The 21,148-nt window shown below is 43.9% G+C and overlaps 1 protein-coding gene across 8 annotated transcripts in view; it reads right to left on the minus strand.

Annotated features, from left to right (window-relative positions):
• The window catches only part of ST3GAL6 (ST3 beta-galactoside alpha-2,3-sialyltransferase 6), an 84,098-nt gene extending 63,304 nt beyond the window's left edge, over window positions 1-20,794 (minus strand). For 3 of the 8 annotated variants that reach the window (XM_065913594.1, XM_065913592.1, XM_065913589.1), the window contains exon 1: window positions 20,557-20,794. The gene's annotated coding sequence lies outside the window, so the exon portion shown is untranslated. Of the gene's footprint in view, window positions 1-19,273; window positions 19,406-20,116; window positions 20,492-20,556 lie in introns of those variants that run through there. The other 5 variants (XM_065913593.1, XM_065913588.1, XM_065913596.1 and 2 more) reach the window with 4 other exon arrangements.
• Between the last annotated feature and the right edge of the window lie 354 nt (window positions 20,795-21,148).

Genomic DNA, 21,148 nt, shown 5'->3' on the forward strand with positions numbered 1-21,148 from the left:
GTGGTGACACATGACTGCAAGACAGAGAAAAAAGAAATCAGTTGATAGGCAGAGTTGTGGACTGCATGGGATTTTTTTTCTCTAAAGTTCAAAATTTACAGAGAAACAGAAAATGCTTATTTTCATATATTTCAATATACATTTCACGTGTGAAGTGCTAAGCAGTCTGTGCATTTAGAAATTAGAACAAAGGCAGAATGGTGCTCTTTAGTGGCAATTACAATAGAAGACTTCTATTCTGTTCTATTAGGGAATTCCCTGGTAGCTCAGCTGGTAAAGAATATGCCTGCAATGCAGGAGACCAGGGTTCAATCCCTGGATCTCCTGCCTCCAGTGCTCTTGCCTGGAAAATCCCATGGACAAAGGAGACGGGCAGGCTACTGTCCATGGGTTGCAAGAATCAGACACAACTTGGCAACTAAACCACCAGCATTCTATTCTACTCTAATTCTATGATAACAGACGTCTCCACCGTGAGACAGAATTTTGAACCTAAGTAGATTGCGGATAATGATAAACTTGCACCTCAGAATCATTCTCCCTAAATGGACAGAAAGCACAACTCCTGGGTTTCCATCCTCTTCAACCTATACTAGTTACTGTCTGCTAGAGTCCAGAAGCAATCACAAATCTAAAGCTGGAAGGTTAGCAAAGAAACCTCAAACAATGCTAGAGGATGGGGATTTAGTTATACCTGGAGAAGCTTACATCGTGGAAGGCAAATAAGATGGCCATTCTCAAGTCTGAATGGCCTTCATGAAAAAGAGGCATAGCCTGGTTCTGAAGGCTAGCGGGGGTTAAGCCAAGGCCAGTGAATGCAAAATTCAAGGAATTAACTACTTTGAAGTTGGCATGGAAGAACATGCTTAGGTTACCTAAAGATAATACAGGTTCCATTTCTGGACACTGAGTCACTCATTACTAAAGATACTCTTTTAAAAAAACCACTTGGGATGGATTTGTATAGTAGTCCTTAAAAAACTTTAATGTCCATTATCATCACCTGAGCATCTTGTTAAACTGTTGATTCCTATCAGAAGGTCAGGGGGTCATGAGAATCTGCATTTCTTGCAAGTTCCCAGGTGACGTCCATGCTAAACCAGTGTGGTTACAAGCATTAGAATTTCCCAAAGTTTTCTAACAACATGACTTCAAAAGTACTCTCCAACCCTGATTTGGGAGCAGATGATTAATAAATTTTATATATTAGGTAGTTATTAGTGGAATTTTTCAGGCACACATCTTCAAATGTAAAAAAATAAATAAATAAAGCTATAGGTTGGTATCTTCCAATATCCCCCCAGCTGATACTTTTAAACAATAACCAATTTTGCCCAATTTTAAACAATACTTTTTTTTACTTCTATTAAAAAAAAAAGAATTAAAAAATGACAATTTTACTCCAAGTTTGGCAAAGTAAGTGTGTCCTGGTGAATGAATGAATGAACAAGCATGCTCAGCATTTAAAATGCAGTTACTTACGATTTCCGTATGCAACAGTTAACAGAGAAGTAGGACAAGACAAAACACAGCTATAACTTTTCTTCCTAGTCATTTGTGTTACAAATCATGTGTCTCCAAAGGTGAGAGGGTATGCGGGCAGAAGACTCCCAAGGTGACATTTGTAGTTTTCTTTTTCCATGTAGGGCTCTGCCTTCTTTTCCGAGCCCTGATATTTCACCTCTCCTCCACCCCATTTGGGTGGTAAAATCCCTTCCAGTGCTTTGAAAGTTTCCTTCTTGCTCACATTTTGCTCAGCCTGCTACTTATCTAAGAAACTTGGGCTTTTAAGCAGTTCAAAATCCTAAGTGACGTCTTTCCTGGAGAAATATGCTGGTATCTGAACACACAGCCCTTCCTCAAATTTTAAATCCTTCTTAGGTTTCTCTCCCAGAATAAATAAGCCAACAGCTAACAGGGAACTGGCTTCCTGTCTTTCCTCCTACTCTATAAGTCCCCTTTCCAAAGGGTTTATTGTTTTATAGTTTGCTTAAAAGTTATAAGTAACATTCCATCTGATTTACAAAAGCCCTTTTTCTCAAGCTACTTATTATTACATCAGTGTATTCTGAATGAATGCAAGCTTATTCTGCTCCCTGAGAAGCATCATTTCCTGCTTAATTCCCCTTTTGCTATTTTTAAAAGAAAAAAAGCAAGTAAGCTTGAGGATAAACAATCAGAAGAGCATATATCAAATCTTAAGTTTAAAGTACTGGAAATGTTCCGGCTTACTATCCATCAGAGGATTCTCCAAAATCAAATTACAAATATGATGCTAAGCTTAACTTGGGGTATCTTATAATTGTTACAAAGAAACCATCATACATGTGATATTTATTTTTATTAAATCATATATAATCCTAGATTTACTACCGAATGCAAGCTAAATTAATCCTCTACGCAAAGGGAGTTAATTCATTTCCTGGTAAAATTAACTACAAAAGTTTTCACCTCTACTATAACTTTGCTGATTTAGGCAATAACCAATTTCTGGGCTTTCCTGGTATTTCAGAGGTGAAGAATCTGCCTACCAATGCAGGAGACACAGGTTGGATCCCCAATCCATAAAGATCCCACATTCCGAGGAGCACTTGAGCCCATGAGTCACAACTGTTGAGACTTCTAAAGACCAGGAGCTGAACTACTGAAGCTCACAGGCCCTGGAGCCTGTGCTCCGCACCAAGAGAAGCCAGCTCAGCGAGAAGCTCACGAAAAGCAATGAAGAAGAGCCCCCGATCGCCACAACTACAGAAAAGCCTTCGCAGCAGCGAAGACCCAACGCAGCCAAAAATAAATTTTCAAAAGCAAAACAAAAACCAACTTCCCAATGCCAGACCTTGTTCCAGGCACCAAAGACAGACATAGTAGTGAAGAAGAGCATCCGTTTACAATCCAGGAAGAGAGGGAGAAATTAACAAGCAGTTGTTTTTACTATTCAGTAATACTATTCGGTGTTATTATTACGTAGCAATTATTGAATTACAACTGTGATCTGACGAGGCACTGCCCTAAGTAGGGGGGGTCAGAGAGCCTTGGAGGAATTTGAGAGAGAACTCCTCAGAGAACTCCTCTGAGGAGTAAACAGATGAAATCAGGTAAAAATGAAAAGCATTCCAGGCAAAGAAAATGGCATTTGTGACTGAGGCTGCTGCTAATAGAAGTGAGCATGAAAAAAATGAAAAAAAAAAAAAAAAGAAGTGAGCATGAAAGTAAGAGCTAATCTTTGTTGCATGGCTACTATATGCATGAACTCACAGAATCCTCACAACAGTGCTGAGTTGGGCCTGTTTTTCTAATTCTGTAAATAAGGAGGCTGAGAGGCATAGAGAAGTTAACTTGTCCAGGGTGTCTCAAAGCTAGATGTTGAGCCAGGATTGGGCTAGGTAATCTGCTGCTGGTCTATTTATTCTGAACCCATCAGCTACTCTAGCTTTCCAGGAATGAGATCAACTTGAAGCCTGCCTCATCTTCAAGATTCATTCTGCCAATTTTCATTTTTCACAGAATGACATAGTGAAATATGGATGTATCGGAAAATCTTCAGTCTCATTCCCAGAGTCTTGATAAATGTAAGATTCCTAGTTTGAAACCTATTATATTGGGAAATATTACATGAAATTTTTTCATTACAGAAGCATTAACAGAAGTCCGAATGTTAACAACATAACATAACATAACATAACATAACATGACAAATGCTCACAAACCCATTAACCAAAATCACCATTATCTTCCCAGGGATTCTTTTTTAACGGAGACTTTTGTTCCTCTCCCTACCCTCCTCTTTTTCTCTGGGATCCAACCACAATCATGAATTTGCCTACTTTTTATTCACACGTACACACATATGTGATATATGATGCTGTTTTAGGTAATAGTTTAACATTCACATATGAAATACAGAATATTTTGAAATTTGAATTTTTTCACTCTACACTTCAGGCTTAGAGATCCATCCATACTGATGCATAAAGGTCTGGTTCATTCAAATTCTGTACAGTATCCTATTAATCAATTGCATCACAAATCTTTCCATTTCCTATCAGCAGATATTTAGGCTATTTTCAGAGAACTACTGATCTAAACATCATTTTGGAGCCAAATCTCTTTTTTTCCAATCTAAAAAAAAAGCAGTTTACTAAGATAATCTTACCAACGACTCTGTGACCACATGGAGCCCAGAATACTGGAGTGGGTAGCCTTTCCTTTCTCCAAGGTATCTTCCTAACCCAGGAATGGAACTGGTATCTATAGTATTGCAGGTGGATTCTTTACCAACTGAGCTATCAGGGAATCCCTACAAACTGCTAGGAATACTTTAAAATTGAAATTTCACTTCCACAGTCTTTTTTCTAAAGCATAAACTTTGATAACTCAAGCTGTTTAAAAATACCTAGATATTTAACATACCAGGAATGACTCTTTCACTATGCCAAAGCCTTCGACTGTGTGGCTCACTACAAACTGGAAAATTCTGAAAGAGATGGGAATACCAGACCACCTGACCTGCCTCTTGAGAAATCTGTATTCAGGTCAGGAAGCAACAGTTAGAACTGGACATGGACCAACAGACTGGTTCCCAATAGGAAAAGGAGTACATCAAGGTTGTATATTGTCACCCTGCTTATTTAACTTATATGCAGAGTACATCATGAGAAACGCTGGGCTGGAAGAAGCACAAGCTGGAATCAAGAATGCCGGGAGAAATATCAATACCCTCAGATATGCAGATGACACCACCCTTATGGCAGAAAGTGAAGAAGAACTAAAGAGCCTCTTGATGAAAGTGAAAGAGGAGAATGAAAAAGTTGGCTTAAAGCTCAACATTCAGAAAACTAAGATCATGCCATCTGGTCCCATCACTTCAGAGGCAAATAGATGTGGAAACAGCGACAGACTTTATTTTGGGGGGGGCTCCAAAATCACTGCAGATTGTGACTACAGCCATGAAATTAAGACGTGCTCCTTGGAAGGAAAGTTATGACCAACCTAGACAGCATATTAAAAAGCAGAGACATTACTTTGTCAACAAAGGTCCATCTAGTCAAGGCTATGGTTTTTCCAGTAGTCATGTATGGATGTGAGAGTTGGACTATAAAGAAAGCTGAGTGCCGAAGAATTGATGCTTTTGAACTATGGTATTGGAAAAGACTCTTGAGAGTCCCTTGGACTTCAAGGAGATCCAACCAGTCCATCCTAAAGGAAATCAGTCCTGAATATTCATTGGAAGGACTGATGCTGAAGCTGAAACTCCAGTACTTTGGCCACCTAATGTAAAGAACTGACTCATTTGAAAAAACCCTGATGCCGGGAAAGATTAAAGGTTGGAGGAGAAGGGGATGACAGAGGATGAGATGGCTGGATGGCATCACCAACTCAATGGACATGAGTTTGAGTAGACTCCGGAAGTTGGTGATGGACAGCAAGGCCTGGCGTGCCACGGTTCATGGGGTTGCAGAGTTGGACACAACTGAGCAACTGAACTGAACTGATGAGACTGTGAAAACACAAAGTTAATAGTATTTTAATGAGAAAATACACTTCTAGGTAAAGTAAATCTACAATCATTCTATTGAAAACAAAACATATTGAAGAAAAAGTGTATGCAGAAAGTCTTCTTATAACCACTTTCTTTTTCTGTTAACCACACTGAGTAGGCAGAAAACTCTGAGCGCTTGAGCAAGTAGATAAACAAACCACAGGTTTCCCTGGAATGTTTTGTTCAGTGTTTTAGCCAGAAAATAATCCAAGGCACTACCCCACAGAAAGATGATCAAATTTCTCTTTAGAATTGAGTGATTAGGAAGTACTCCCATGTACCAGAGTCAATGACAGATAAAGTGGACAACAAAGCAAAGTAATAAAATACCAAGTCTTTCACCCTGAAGTCTTTAGACCCATAAACAGTGTGACCACACACAATGACCTATTTACATTAATGGAAATGTTTAGCTCAAGGACATTATAATGAAGTTTTATTATCCAGGCTAAACTGAAGTCAAGTCTACAAATAAGTGAAGGCTTATCAATGGCATTCCTATGCCTTTAATATCACTTTCTATAAAGAATCTGAGAAAACCTCAAAAGGTAGATGTTTTAAGATATGAATAAGCGTTTACTAACGGCTGCATTCTTTACACGCTAAAATAACCTAGTCTCGGGAGTTCCCTGGTGGCCCCAGTGGTGAGGAATCTGCACTTTGCCTCCTGTGGCCCAAGTTCAATCCTTGGGAACTAAGATTCCCCAAGGCTAGGTTAGCCAAAAACAAACAAGCTACCCTCGTCTAGAAGATGTAAAAGAAATTCGAAAAAGAGTATTTTCTCTGAAGAGAGGGGGGAGAAATGTCTCCTCTCTCAGCAGATTTCCAAGAAGTGTTCAACATTCCTAAGAAGGTAAACAAAACTGGGTTTCCAATGAAAGAAGTAACTCCAGTGCGCTGGGGATTACAGTGCGGTCAGCTCCCTGGTCACAATCAGCCAAAGTGTTTTAGCACATTTCACAGGCCAGAGCCAACGGGATATCACTTCTAGATTCCCGGTCTCCAATCCAAGAAATCCCCCTGGGCTTAGGAAAACCTACCCAGGCTTCAGGAGGCAGCTCAGAACTCAACTGAAATCCATCCTACCAGTAGTTCAGGGAAATAACTGGCCAAGCAAATGGAGAAACTCCATTATCCATTTATCCATCCGAGACAGATACCTACTGCCCATCCTATCACATGGCACAAAATCTCAGGGAAAAAGAGAACTCTGTCTGAGAGCACAGATGCTCTGAAGGCAAGTCCACAAAAACACAGACATACTAAACATAACCTTTGCCCCATGCTGACCTCTTAACTATAGCTTCGGGCTTAGTTGCTCAGTCGTGTCTGACTCTTAGAGATACCATGGACTGTAGCTCATCAGGCTCCCCTGACCGTGAGATTTTTCAGGCAAGCATACAGGTGTGGCGTGCCATTTCCTTTTCCAAACTGTAACTTCAAAGTGCCCTATCTTCTTGTTTTTCAATTAAGTAATAAGTATCTTACAGAGAAAACACAGAAGCCTAAAACATGCAACTTTTTTGCATTCCCCCTCAAAGGGGCAAACTATATTGTATGAACAGCAGAAACTAGTTATAAAGAGAATAAGAATCAGCAACAGGCCAGAAACCAAAATTAGAACTGCTTAAACTGTTCAAACTTCCCCACGTTGGTGCTTTTTCTAAATGTCTGGTGACTTCCCCTGGTGTTAGCAGCAGTAAGCAGTGACTTCTGAACAGAAAGCAGGGGCCGTGAGAGGCACATGCCCTCTGCAACCACGCTAGGCTGTGGACACGTAAGGTGAAGGGAGAGTCTGTGCTGAAGATTCCAGACAAACGTCCCCAGCAAATCTCCGGGTCCTGAAGGAAGAGGAAAAAAGAAGGGCAAAGCAAGCGGCCGGAGCAGGTGAAGTCTCCCTGGGGACTTCCAAACAGTATGGTTCTTACCATTCCCCTTACCCTAGAAACTCAGCCCAGAATAAGCGAAGTTACTGTCAGGCAGTCTAAGCCCACTCCTTTGCTGAAGAAAAAAGTACTCTGTCATCTGCTACCCTCTGCGCAGTTCCTTCTCACTAACTGAAGCCTAACTGTTGGGCTGTTTTTTGGATCTGAGGGTTTTTTTAACTCTCTGAAACGAGAACTGGCCTTTGATATGTCAAAGTAGAGCAAAATGAAGCCTTTATTTGCAGCATGCCGTACTATTCCAAAATAGAGGTTTCACTTAAAGAATAGAGTTCTATTTTTTCCCCTATCAGCGATGATCATGAATCAGAGTAACTGAGGATGACTTGCCAAAGGAGGTGGCTCAGCCCAGGTCCGGGAGAACGGGTCGAGGTCACCTCCGCAGAGACCAGAGAGGCGCCGGCGGGGGAAGCAGAGAGGCGACGTGCGAAGCTCGGTCTGGGATATGCCAGGAGACCGAACTGCTTCGGTCTGAAATCACGGGGGAAGAACAGCGTGGAGAAATAAAGAAAAAGCCCTATCACTGCCATGAAGCCTCTGTCCTCCTACGGGGCACACTGCAGACATGCAGAGGCCAGGGGCAAGACAGGGAAAATTCCAGAACCAAGGACGAGGGGGGGTCTGGGGAACGGAGGAGGCAGGAGGCTCGGGCACCAGGCCCACAGACTCTGTGTTCATTGCCCAGGGCTGCAACAGCAAAGGCCCACACACACGGCGGCTACCGTAACAGAAGGGTAGCATCTCACAGTCCTGGAGGCCAGAAGTCCAGGCGCCAAGTGTGGGCAGGGCCACGCTCCCTCTGGACCTGGTGGGGGAGGATACTTCCTTGCCTCACGCTAGCTCCTGGTGGTTTGCTGGCGCTCCTGAGCGACCCCCGGCTCGTAGATCCCATCACTCCAACCTGCTGGCTTCACACGGCGCTCTCCCCGTGTCTCTGTCCTCACGCATGCTTCTTATGAGGACCAGGGGCCCCCCTACTCCAGTGTGACTTCATCCTAACCCCTACATCTCCACGACCCTAGCTTCAAATGAAGTCACATTCTGAGGTCCTGGGAGTTGTAACCTCAACATGTCTTTTTAGGGAGACACGACTCAACCTATAACGCATCTCTTGATGCCCAGTCCTTACTCTGAGCCAGAGGGACTCTGATTCTCTGCGTGCATGCTAAGTCGCTCAGTCGTGTCTGACTCTCTGCAACCCTGTGAACTGTACCCCACCAGGCTCCTCTGGCCATGGGATTCTCCAAGCATGAATACTGGAGTGGGCTGCCATGCCCTCCTCCAGGGGATCTTCCCGACCCAGAGATTCAACCCGTGTCTCTTAGGTCTCCTGCACTGGCAGGATTCTTTACCACTAGCATCACCGGGGAAGCCCTTCTGACATCCTAGACTCATTCAGAATACGTGGGTGTCATTTTGAATTAAAGAGGAAAAAAAAATAGCCTACAGTGATGGAAGTCAGAGCGGTGGTTTCATTGCAGGAGAGGAGCGGTGATCAGGAGAGAGTGTATCGTGCACTCCTGGAAGGCAGGTTATGTTCCACCTCTTCACCTGGAGGCAGGTTACACAGGCGTGCTTCTCGGGAGGAAATGTATTGAACCACATGTACATGGGCTTCCCTCATGGCTCAACAGGTAAAGAATCCGCCTGCAATGCAGGAGACCTGGGTTCAATCCCTGGGTTTGGAAGATCCCATGGAGAAGGAAATGGCTACCCACTCCAGTATTCTGGCCTGGAGAATTCCATGGACTGTATATCCATGGGGTCGCAAATAGCTGGACACGACTGAGTGACCTTCACTTTCACTTCATATGTCCATGGTTTGTATACCCCTCTGCATGGATGATGAGTTTCCCATAAGAACTTTACTTTTAGAGAACCTGGTGTGGTCCAAGAAATAAAGGTGTTGACAGCCCAGGTGTAACTTCAGAAAGGAGCTTTTCCTGGGAGAAGCCCCAACCCAAGGGTCAGCCACTCAGCCCTGCTGGTTCAGACATTCGAGGGGTCCGTTTACCTGAGATGTTCAGCTCCCAGGGGCTGGTGTATAAATGGAAATGCCCAAATAACACACTTACAATAAGAAAAATATAAGGGCCAAGGAGTACATATATTTGAACTAAAAGATTGACAATTTCTAGAAGCAAATTTCTGGATGACTTAAAAAAAAAGAAAAAAAAAGTTGTTTGATAACCACAGACCCACAATAAGGGCACAGACTTCCCAAAACAGTGCCAGAAATGAGCTACAACAGTTTTTGCTCTGCCCTGTTTTCCTAGCCTTCTTGTGGACCTCTGCCCCACACTCCACTTTCAGGCTAATCACAGCTCAAGTATATTTCAGTGTTTTTTCTTTCACATCTAATTCTCCTCTGGGAATTTTAAACTCTTATGGTTAGGGAGTTTTCCATCCTACTGCCTAATTTCTAAGCAAGAGAGATCAACACCAAAAGACAAGAGTTAAAATACACCAGACCCCACTCAGACTTGGTAGAAAATATATTTCTGCAGTAAAAATACGTAGGATTTCCTAGAATTAAATATAAGTCAGGCATTTAACATCAGATATTGCATAAGCTCAGTTGTAGAAGTGTCTGGTGATGGAAGCAAAATCTGATGCTGTAAAGAACAATATTTCATAGGAACCTGGAATTCCATAAATCAAAGTAAATTGGACATGGTCATGCAGGAGATGGCAAGAGTAAACATGGACATCTTAGGAAACAGTGAACTAAAATGGACAGGAATGGGTGAATTTAATTCAGATGACCCTTATACCTACTACTGAGGGCAAGAATCCCACAGGAGAAATGGAGTAGCCCTCAGAATCAACAAATCAGTCTGAAATGCAATAGTTAGGTGCAACCTTAAAAACAACAGAATGATCTTGGTTTGTTTCCAAGGCAAACATCATAGTACTCCAAGTCTATGCCCCAAATCACTGATGCCAAAGAAGCTGAAGTTGATCAGTTCCATGAAAACCTAGAAGACCTTCTAGAACTAACACCAAAAAAAGATGTCCCTTTCATCACAGGGGACTGGAATGCAAAAGTAGGAAGTCAAGAGATACCTGGACTAACAGGCAAGTTTGGCCTTGGAGTACAAAATGAAGAAGGCAAAGGCCAACAGAATTCTACCAAGAGAACACACCAGTCATAGCAGACACCCTTTTTCAACAACACAATTTTATACATGAACATCACCAGACGGTCAATACTGAAATCAGACTGATTATATTCTTTGTAGTCAAAGATGGAGAAGCTCTATACAGGCAGATAAACAAGACCTGGAGCTGACTGTGGCTCAAATTATCAGCTCCTCATGTTAAAATTCAGGCTGGCAGTAAGCAAAGAGGAACTAAAGAGTATCTTGATGAGGATGAAGGAAGACAGTGAAAAAGCCAGCTTAAATCTATATTAAAAAAACTAAGATCATGGCATCCAGTCCCATCACTTCATGGCAAATAGAAGGGGAAAAGGTGGAAGCAGTGACAGATTTCCTCTTCTTGGGCTCTAAACTCACTGGGGATGGTGACCACAGCCATGAAATTAGAAGACAGTTGTTTCTTGGCAGGAAAGCTATGACAAACCTAAACAGTATGTTAAAAATCAGAGCCATCACTTTGCCAACAAAGGTCTGTATAGTCAAGGCTATGGTTTTCTTCCAGTAGTCATATACAGATGTGAGAGCTGGACCATAAAGAAGGCAGAGTACCGAAGAATTGATGCTTTCAAACTGTTGTGCTGGAGAAGTCTCTTGAGAGTCGCTTGGACAGCAAGGAGATCAAACCAGTCCATCGTAAAGGAAATCAGTCTTGAATATTCACTGGAAGGACTGATGCTGAAGCTGAAGCTCCAATACTTTGGCCACCTGATGCGAAGAGCTGACTCACTGGAAAAGACCTTGATGCTGGGAAAGATTGAAGGCAGGAGAAGAGGGTGACAGAGGATGAGATCATTGGATTGCACCACCAATTCATTGGACATGAACTTGGGCAAACTCCGGGAGATGGTGAGGGACTGGGAGGCCTGGATTGCTGCAGTCCATGGGGTGGTGAAAAGTCAGACACAACTTGGTGACTGAACAACAATAATTGCAAAGCTCTGAATAACATATTGATGTGTTGAAAATTGAATGATGTCTTAAAAATGGGAGTGGGGAGGAGAAGAGGAGTAAGAAAGGGGAGCAGAGAGGAGGAAAGGAAGCCAAACTTTTAACTGCAAAGGAACCAAATAAAAATCAAATCTTAATCAAACTGTACATAAAAATTATCAAGCACATAATTATAGAAGAGGAAGGCTTTCAAGGCTTTCTTGAGTGTGAAATGTAATAGGAAGGTACTGGAAGTTTCAAGGCTATGAATTTATAATAGTCCTGTGGACTGTTTTCCTGGGATATCTCTGTCCTGTTGAAGCCCCTCACCACTCTCAAATTTCATATAGAAACCCAGGTTTCAGAAGTCTCAAATGATACTTCACATCTCTCTTTTCTCTTTTTTGGCTGTGCCATGCGTGACTTGCAGGATCTCAGTTCCTCAACCAGGGACTGAACCTGGGCGATGGCAGTGAAAGCCTGGAATCCTAACCAATAGGCCACCAGGGAACTCCCCGACATTTCTTTCAAACACTTGAAAGAAATGGCACATGAAAGGTGTCCAAATATTTATTACTGTCCAATGAAAACTAAAGAATACAACAACATGAGTAGATAGAGTCCAAAGTGAAGTCACAGGATGAGATGGTTGGATGGCATCACCGACTCAATGGACAAGAGTTTGAGTAAACTCGGGAGTTGGTGATGGACACAGAGGCCTTGAGTGCTGCAGTCCATGGGGTCGCAAAGAGTCTGACTTGACTGAGCAACTGAACTGAACTGAAAGTGAAGTCGGGTTCTAATAGGACTCAGACTGGTTTAAAAAAAAAAAAAATTAGAGCCAGAGAAGGCCAAACAGAAAGACTTTCTGGAGAAAGTCAAATTTTAACTATCCAATGAACAAGAGTTATGATAATAGCTATGATAAGAGTTATAATAATAATAATCTAACAATATCAATTAAATGTTAGGTATTTGGCAGGCCCTATACTGAACTGTTTGCATGTGTTTTCTTTTTTAATTATCATAACTGTGATGTGGGCATTATTTCAAGTTTAGAGATGAAGAAAGTGATCTTCACAGGAGTTAGGCGTGTTCAGAGTCAGGCAGTTTATCAGCCGTGAAGCTGGAAAACGAACGCAGGTTATCATCTAGCTTGAATGGGGGTGGGTGGGGAGTGGAAAGGCACTAGTTCTAAAGGCCTTCACAACCTGCAGCACGGGGAGGCTCGCAGTGACTGCAGGGGCAAATGGGCCAGTAAAAAGAAAATGAGCAATAGGAGAGAGCAGAAAACTTCAAAGACCTGTGGGAGGAATTCTCTGGATTTTTGAGCAGAAAAAATTTCTGTAATAAAAACCACGCTTGAGGAATGTTATTATAAAAGGTGCATGGACAGGAATATTGGTGGTCATAGGTGGAGACTGTGGGTAGAAGCTTTGTAAGAAGAATATAATTGCATTATTTATGGTTAAAGCAGAGGAGGCCTACACACCAACTCTAAAAATAGAGGCAAGCTTTTCAGTTTTTTTTGCAGTAGATGGGCCCGTTTTGTCCTCCAAAAATATTCCAGGCCTGTAAAACATTTACAGATATTTCAATCATCAGAAATTATACATATCCCTTAACATCCTGCTTAAGAAAAAAATCCAATTACTTCTAATCTAATTGTAACACAGCTGGGATCAAACAAGAGTGATTAGCTAACTTACTCTGACATTTACTTGAGATATTAGCTTCAACTATCAAATGGATCTTGACAGCAGTATTCTTTATTTCACCAAAATCATTCACCAAAAAAAAGTCCTATAACTTGCAGAGTCTGTCCATTAAATAAAATTATGAATTAAATTACTTACTGTTGCTGAAAAGCAGTTAGAAATCCGTCTGGAACCTGATCAACTCATTGCTCTTGTCTAAATGCAACAAGATAATCCATTTCTCCATTTTAAGCACAGTTTATAACTTTATTATACTATAACAGTTACATATTACATGATCTAATCTTATATCAGCTTTATATTATCCATAAAAACTAATCAGGGAATTTTAAAAAAAATTGATTTTTTTAATTCTTTGGCTCTGGGCTCAACATAGACTATGCGCATATTCCCTATCTTTGCCTCTTCTATCCCTTAAGACATGAAGGACTCTTACACACTAAAGGGTTGCACAGATTTTAATAAAAGCATTTCATTTTATTACACTTTGTACTGTATTATTTTATTTTAATAAAAGCAGCACCTTCTACGGTGCTGGCCTAAATATTTGCAATAGAATATTTCTTAAGAAGAAGACTCCTCTAAGCTATCAGAAACACTGGGCTGATAATGTCTCTGAGGACTAAAATCTTATTGGGGAGGGAGACTCCATAAAATCAGCTCAAAGACAAGAAGACTGTTTATATTGTTTATATTATAGCAGGATGTTCTTGAGGAATGGGAGGGGGGGAATCTAAAAGGTAGAATCTTTAAAATATGTATACAGAATATCTCTATTAACCAGGAAGATGCCCTCTAAAGACATCATTCTTTGTGAGAAACAGTTACTATGAGTTTCAGCAAGAGCCCACAACTGGGCCCTTCTCAGTTCCCTCCGCCAGGCAGGGACTACCCCTCAGCTCTGCCCCTGATGAGAAGAGCTTTTTACCCCCAATGTATTTCTTTGTGTCTCCAGCTAGGTTAAATGATATCTAACAGAAACCTAAGACATATCATAATAAGCAATGGAATTCAAGTGGTGCTTACTAGAGGGCATGAAATCATAGATGTGAGATGCTGGGCTATTCAAGAGGGAAATGACTTTGTTATCTACTCTCTTGGCACACGTATCTCCTCACTAATGTAACTACAAACCCAACTCAAATTATCATAAATTATGAACCTGAAAAGTTGGTGTTGTTCAGTCTCTAAGTCGCATCTGACTCTTTGCAACCCCGTGGACTATGGCAAGCCAGGCTCCCCTGTCCTTCACTACCTCCTGGAGGTGGTCAAATTCATGTTCATGGAGTCAGTGATGCTATCTAACTATCTCTGAAAGTTTACTGTACATGAAAACAAATTTGAGAATAGCCATCTGATAATATTCAATACCAGTCTCTTACATGTCAGCCTAATAATTTTCAAAAATAAAAAAAGGCTCCAAACCAGAAAAGTTTTAATTAATTTAGACAAATCCACAGGAATGAACGCACCCTCAACCTATCTTCTCCAATGGGTCAAGTTTTTGAGATGATACATTAATGATCCTAATAGTTACAAAGACGAAGCCTAAGAGTTATAAAGATGTTACAGCTGAGCTAATATATTTACACTGTGAGTTAATCCATGGGCGCGGATGGAGACGCCTGGCAAACATCTGTTCTATCCATAACGTTCTGACCACCACACCAGGTGGAAGACACAGGGGCAAACAAGATAAGACATCATTGCTGCCTGCTCAAACTGAAACATGTTCCAGATTTTACGTCAGCACATCAGCCATAAAGAAACAGCTACCAAAAGCTGAAAGATAACTGATATATATATATCAGTTCAGTATGTGAATTAAAAAATGAGCAGGGCATCTGGCTAAATAATCTCAAAGGTCATTTTCTAAGAGTATATCAAGTTTCCCCAGAGACTTGGATACTGGAGATGATAAGCTATCTTGGAATCAAATGACACCTGATAAAATGCCTCTGTTCATTTCTGATAAACCAGTGCTACTAGGAAGTACTGCCTTGGACATAAATTTTCATGACTTAAGTGCTACTCTAAGAATGAGAAGATTACCTATGAAGAACAATAGAAACAAAATTTCTAAGGCATAGTATAGTCCCATGGTACCAATTACAAGAGTTCATTTCCACTGAAACTGTAACTCCCCGCATAGCCTGGGGGGAAGGGGGCTGGCGTCAAGAAAAGGGAAGACTTTCCCACTATATAGAATATCCCCTCTTCGGACAATCATTGTCCTTTTGGTTGATGTCATCTGAAACTACATGGGAAAAATTAAGTTGATCATCTACTCAAATCAATCACACTCGCAAACGATACCAACTGTGATCGATTTGAGTAGATGATCAACTTAATTTTTCCCATCTAGTTTCAGACGCCACCAGCCAACCCAGAGACTTAGAGACAACTAAATATTCAGCCTAGAGAGAGGCTGAGCAATCAGGGCTAGTGGTGGAGAGTTTCAGGCTTGAGTGAGTACAAGGATTTATTTCAGTGAGTAAGAGGAACACTGTCCACAGTCCTCTGAGGACGGCTTCTCACTGTGGACATGCATGTGCCCTGGCCTAGAGCAAGGAAGGGGAAATCAGTGATGGCCAATCAATGGGGAAGAGAAAAATGTGAAGAAAAAAAACATGAGAGAGTGAGAGAGAGCACGCAAGAAAAAGACCAAGAGGAAAGTCCATCGCCCACCAGGTAAAGACTGAATCTCTAAATCAACCTCCAGTGGCATCTTATTCTAATTAAACCACAACTCAAACTCCTCCTTAAGACTTGAAGGTGTCTCATAAGTAGTCTTCTGCTTACCTCACTGACTTCCTCGCTTCTAGCTTACCCTTTTGCACTCTTCACCATCTACAAGTTCTTCAAACATCCCCCATTCATTTATGCCTCGGGGCCTCTGCAGCTGCTGTTTCCTCTGTCTAGAATGCTCTTCACTTGACTGGCTTCTTCTCATCATTCCTATCTTTCTTCATACACCCACTCCTCACAGCAGCTCTCTGATTGCCCTAAACCGGCTTCCCTCACGTCCTGGCACACCCCCACAATGAACTGTCTTCATAACACTCATTCTATCTGAAAAGTGTTTTCCCATATATGTGTGTCTGATTTATTTATTCCATTTTCCACAGAAACATAAGCTCTGCAAGAGCGGAGAACGTGTTTTGTTCAATGCTACACACCCACCTAGAACATCTCCTGTACATGGTAGGGACCCAATAAATATTGGTTGAATCTCAAGTTCTACCATATAGATGACTGCAGAAAGTCACCCAAGAGCCACTGCAAAACCACTCTCTGCCCCTTTTTGTTGCCCCATCAAAGCACAGTGACCATGACCCACAACCACACCAATTCCAGACACGCCACAGGGGTGAGAAGAGCATTGCTTCCCTTGGAGAAATCGCCAGCTTCCTTGCCATTTCCTCTCCTGGAGGCCTTATTCTCTCATCTCCCACAGATCTTTCCATCCCCAATCACATAAAAAGTAAGTCAGTGCTTAAAGAATTCTTCAAAAACCAGCATTACTCTGTGCAACTGGAAGAAATGATGCCCCTGGCACATTGCATCTCAGGAATAAGGGGGAAGAAGAGAGATACAGAAGAGACTCTTCACTCAGCTTTCTAGTGCTTATGATGAGAAAATCACCTAAAGGTTGGGTGCGTTCTCCTTTTTCCCAATGGTCCAGGAAGGTGAAAACCCTGGTCAGATGCAGAAGGTTGTGGTAGTAAGTGGCAAGCTGCCCATTCCGCCTGTGATGACCAAAAGATCTCCAAAAAGAAAAAAAGAAATATGGACACGGGGAAGAGACAGAGATCCTACTGCTCCTCACTCTCTTTTATCCTCATTTCCTCACCCACAAAATATCACTGCTTCTCAGCCCGACCGCCTGTCTGGCAGCCAATTCCTGACCAATTTAGTCCCCATCGGGAGAAAAAAAACCTGCTACCCCACTACAGTGAGAACTGTGCTTCTGACACCCTGACATGGAACCATAAATACAGCTTTCTACAAAAACACTGTGATGTCCAATGCACACATCCTGTTCCATACATCAAGTGTACTCTAAATTAAACACTTTAATTCATCAGGGTTCAATTGGAAACTGTGGTGTATGCTGTTATCCACTGTAGTTAGGATAAACAGGAGAGATTCATTTCAACAGTGACAGTGAGGATGTAGCCCTGGGAAGATTTCTTCCAGGCAAAAGGAACTTCCCTGAAAATACATTCAGAATGAAAAGAACATTCAGAACATAAGCTATTGGCAATAACAGGCCCCTGTAAACCTGGCCAGACACAACCCACCCAAGGGGCATGTCAAAGATGTGGAGAAGACAGAAGATAACTGTTGAAAGGCTGAAACTAGCAAGAGGAAAGACAAAGTTATCAGAGCCCCTGCTCAGGAAGCCAAGCCCGAGGGGTAATTAAGCAGGTGTGTCCAGACGGGAGAGGCAATGCAAGTGAGGGTGTGGAAGGCGCAGGAGAAAGCCGTGCAAAGAGTGGAAGAACCTGTGAGGAACATCTGCTGCAGAGGCTTCCTGGGACCCCTGCAAGGCAGAAGTGAGGCGACCCTCCTGTGATCCAATCTAAGTCACTTAACCTTGGGCAGTCTCAGGTGTGTGTTGTTTGTTTTTTTAATTTTTTATTTTTTCAGTGGGTTTTGTCATACATTGATATGAATCAGCCATAGAGTTACATGTATTCCCCATCCCGATCCCCCCTCCCACCTCCCTCTCCACCCGACTCCTCTGGGTCCTCCCAGTGCACCAGGCCCAAACACTTGCCTCATGCATCCCACCTGGGCTGGTGATCTGCACCATAGATAATATACATGCTGTTCTTTCGAAACATCCCACCCTCACCTTCTCCCACAGAGTTCAAATTAAATTAAATAAGGTCAAGCATTCCTGTCTCCTAGGGTGGTTGTGAAGATTACATAAACTAGCACAGGTGAACTCACTGGGGATCATAGTGGGAACCACCTGAGTTTTCTGTTTCCCTCTCCTCCTTGATAAGCATCCCCTAGAATGCCCTTAAACAGGTCACAGGTCCCCAGTCTGAATGCAATCACAATGGAAAAAGGCCTGTTGGTAATCTGCATGGTTAGTAGATGATGCTTATCAGAGAAATATGGGAAGCACAGCATTACTTCTCTCTCATAATATTGCATGTGACACGGAACACAGAAATATCTCCAACAGAAGCAAACAGCTGCCACTATTATTTAAAATGAGAAAACTTGAAAATTACAATTTTCACAAAAGACAGACTGATTTTTTTAAATGCTATGTCTCCTAAAGTCATTCTTCTGCCAACACTATTTCTATTCCTTTTGAGCTTCAAGGATTTGTATTGATTTGGGGCATGAGAACAAACTATTTCCAACAAATCTACTGAAACAAAACAGCAATCTCATTCTATTACACCATAATACGGAGACACGGTCCAACCTGAAACTGACAAACCAGAGAGGGATTTGGTGGAAATATTGCTCAAGAGAAGGCCTCCCCTCCCCCTCCACGATTAAGGAACGCTTGATGCCAGAACAGAAACACAGTTTCTAGAAAAGTTCTCTTCTAATAAACCAAAGTTGCCATTATCTAAAGTGCTTCCGGGCCAATCAGCCTCATTCGGAGACAACAGACTAGATCATCTAAGAGCGGCTCTATACACATCTTCTTACTAAAAGTCAGCGGCGAGACTAAAAGGAAGGGGAAAGAAATCAATTTACAAATGTCAAATCATCATGCTTCAAGTGTAAAAGAGCCTGGCAACCTGACCAGATCTTCCCCAATATGTAACATCTCCATATAAGTCAAAAGACAATTTCTCAGCCGGCAGCCGGGACAGGAAGTCTTAACACTGGAAAGTCAAATATCAAAGCTAGCCTTGAAACAGCAGCTATCAGAAACCACGAGACTAGCGTGAACATGGGGCCAGAGCGCGAGGAGCTCCTGGTAGATTCGCAGTTTTCTTAACTACCTACCTAATTACAGTTCTCGGGTGGCGGGCCTCTTAAAGCACGTTTTACTTTTGGATTTAGAAATCTGCGGCTTCTGTAGTTTCTGATACGTTGGCATTCAAGGTGTCTTTTTCATCACCACTCCCAAGCACGTTTTTAAAACAACATCTTTGACCAGCAACCCCACCCTCAACCCGGTCCCCAACCTCTCTCCCCGCCCTTTGACTGAAGACCTGCCCCTCCCCACCCCACCCCCCAAAAAAGGTGCTCTGGGTTTGCTTTCAGTTTCTGAAAACCCGCCTTTCATAGATTCTCTTTCAAGCCCAAATAACAGCACCCAAGGGGCTGAGATCGCCAGGGAGCTCGGTAGCATTCGGCCTCAAAACCACAAGTTTCTTCTCCCCTTTCCCCCAAACTAACGGCAGGCCGAGTCCCTGCAATTTTCTCGCCGCCGCTCTTAGCGCCAAATCGCCTCGGAGCTGGTTTCTTTGGGTCTAGTTCCACTGTGGCCGCCGGAAGAAGGGTTTTCTCGTAAACTTTTTCTAAGGTGAAACGAGAGAACCTTCCAGACCTCTCGCCCCCGCTCGCGTACATCCCCTTTTACAAGGAAACAATAGTGAGGAGCCCGTCACCCCCCGCCCCGGCCGCCCTACCCGGGGAGCACCCGGGTCCGCGCGCCCCCCGCTGCCTGAACCCGGGGCGCGGGGCGAGCGCACGCAGCTCCTGGGGGAGGGACGGTGCCTGGAGGCGCGCCCCCCGGCCCCTGATCCTCAGTCTCAGAGGCAAAACCCGCGGATCTCCCCGCACCCCCAACCTCCCTCCCCCGGGCGCTGCCAACCCTCAGCGGAGCGGGCCGGGGAGAGTTACCCGCCGAGGCCCAGGCGCGGAGACCGCAGAAGCGCGCGGGGCTCCGGGGCCGGGAGCTCGCCCGCAGCCGCTCGCTCCAGCCGGGTGCTGCCTCTCCCGCGGAGCCCGCAGCATCGAGCCGGCGGAAACCGGAGGACGGTGGCGCGGATCTGCGGCGGCCCGGGAAGGAGGCAGTCTCCCCGGACCCGGCGGGGGGCCGGCCAGGGCGCGCCGGCGCCGCCCGGGGTCCGAGGCGCCCGGCGGCGCGTGCGCTGCCCACCGCGCCCGGGGCCGGATCCTCGGAGACTGCGCCGAGCGCCTCCGCAGCCGCGGGGAAGCTCCTCCCGCGGCAGCGGCCGCGGCCGCCCCCGGGTGCGCGGAGGAAGGTGCGGGGCAGTGAGAGAGCCGCTGGGGCCCCGCGGCCCCGGGCAGGCGAGGCTGGAGCGCAGCCGGGCCCCTACCTTTCCTGCTGGCGGGACTCCAGCCGCGCGCCCTCCCCGGGCGTCCCGGACAGGAAAATCACCGGGGGAGGGCCCGGGGAAAGCGGCGGGTGGCTTTGGACGAGGCAGGAGGATCAGGTTCCACAGCCAAGGAGACACTCCCTTCCCGCCCCGGTTTTTTTGGAAAGCTGCAGGGGCGAAAGAGAGGGGCGGCTAGGGAGCTGCCTCCTCCGCCCGGGCTGGCAGGCGGCAGAAGTAAACACTTTTTGCTTGGCTCGGCGGGCACTTCTGTGACACGAGGCGGGGCAGGCGGTTTGGTCCCCAGCAGAAAGGGCGGGGGTGTCCAGAGCAGAATTGCTGGGCTCTGCCCTTCAAGGACAAATGTGTTCGTGCTTTTTCTCTTTTGGAGGAAACGATACGTTAGGGGGAAGGAAGATGAGATGTGTAGTTTCTTGTTAAAATAGGTCTGCCTTGAGAAAAGCGTGTGCTATAGTGATGATACTTGGACAGCTGTGTTTTTTAAATGTCAGTGTTTGCGAAATAAATCATATGCCATCAAATGATCCCTGGGAGAAGAGCCACAGACTTGGGTGCAGTTCAGAGTGAGTAACGT

The sequence above is a fragment of the Muntiacus reevesi genome, chromosome 21 (genome assembly GCF_963930625.1).
Source record: "Muntiacus reevesi chromosome 21, mMunRee1.1, whole genome shotgun sequence".
Taxonomy (NCBI): domain Eukaryota; kingdom Metazoa; phylum Chordata; class Mammalia; order Artiodactyla; family Cervidae; genus Muntiacus; species Muntiacus reevesi.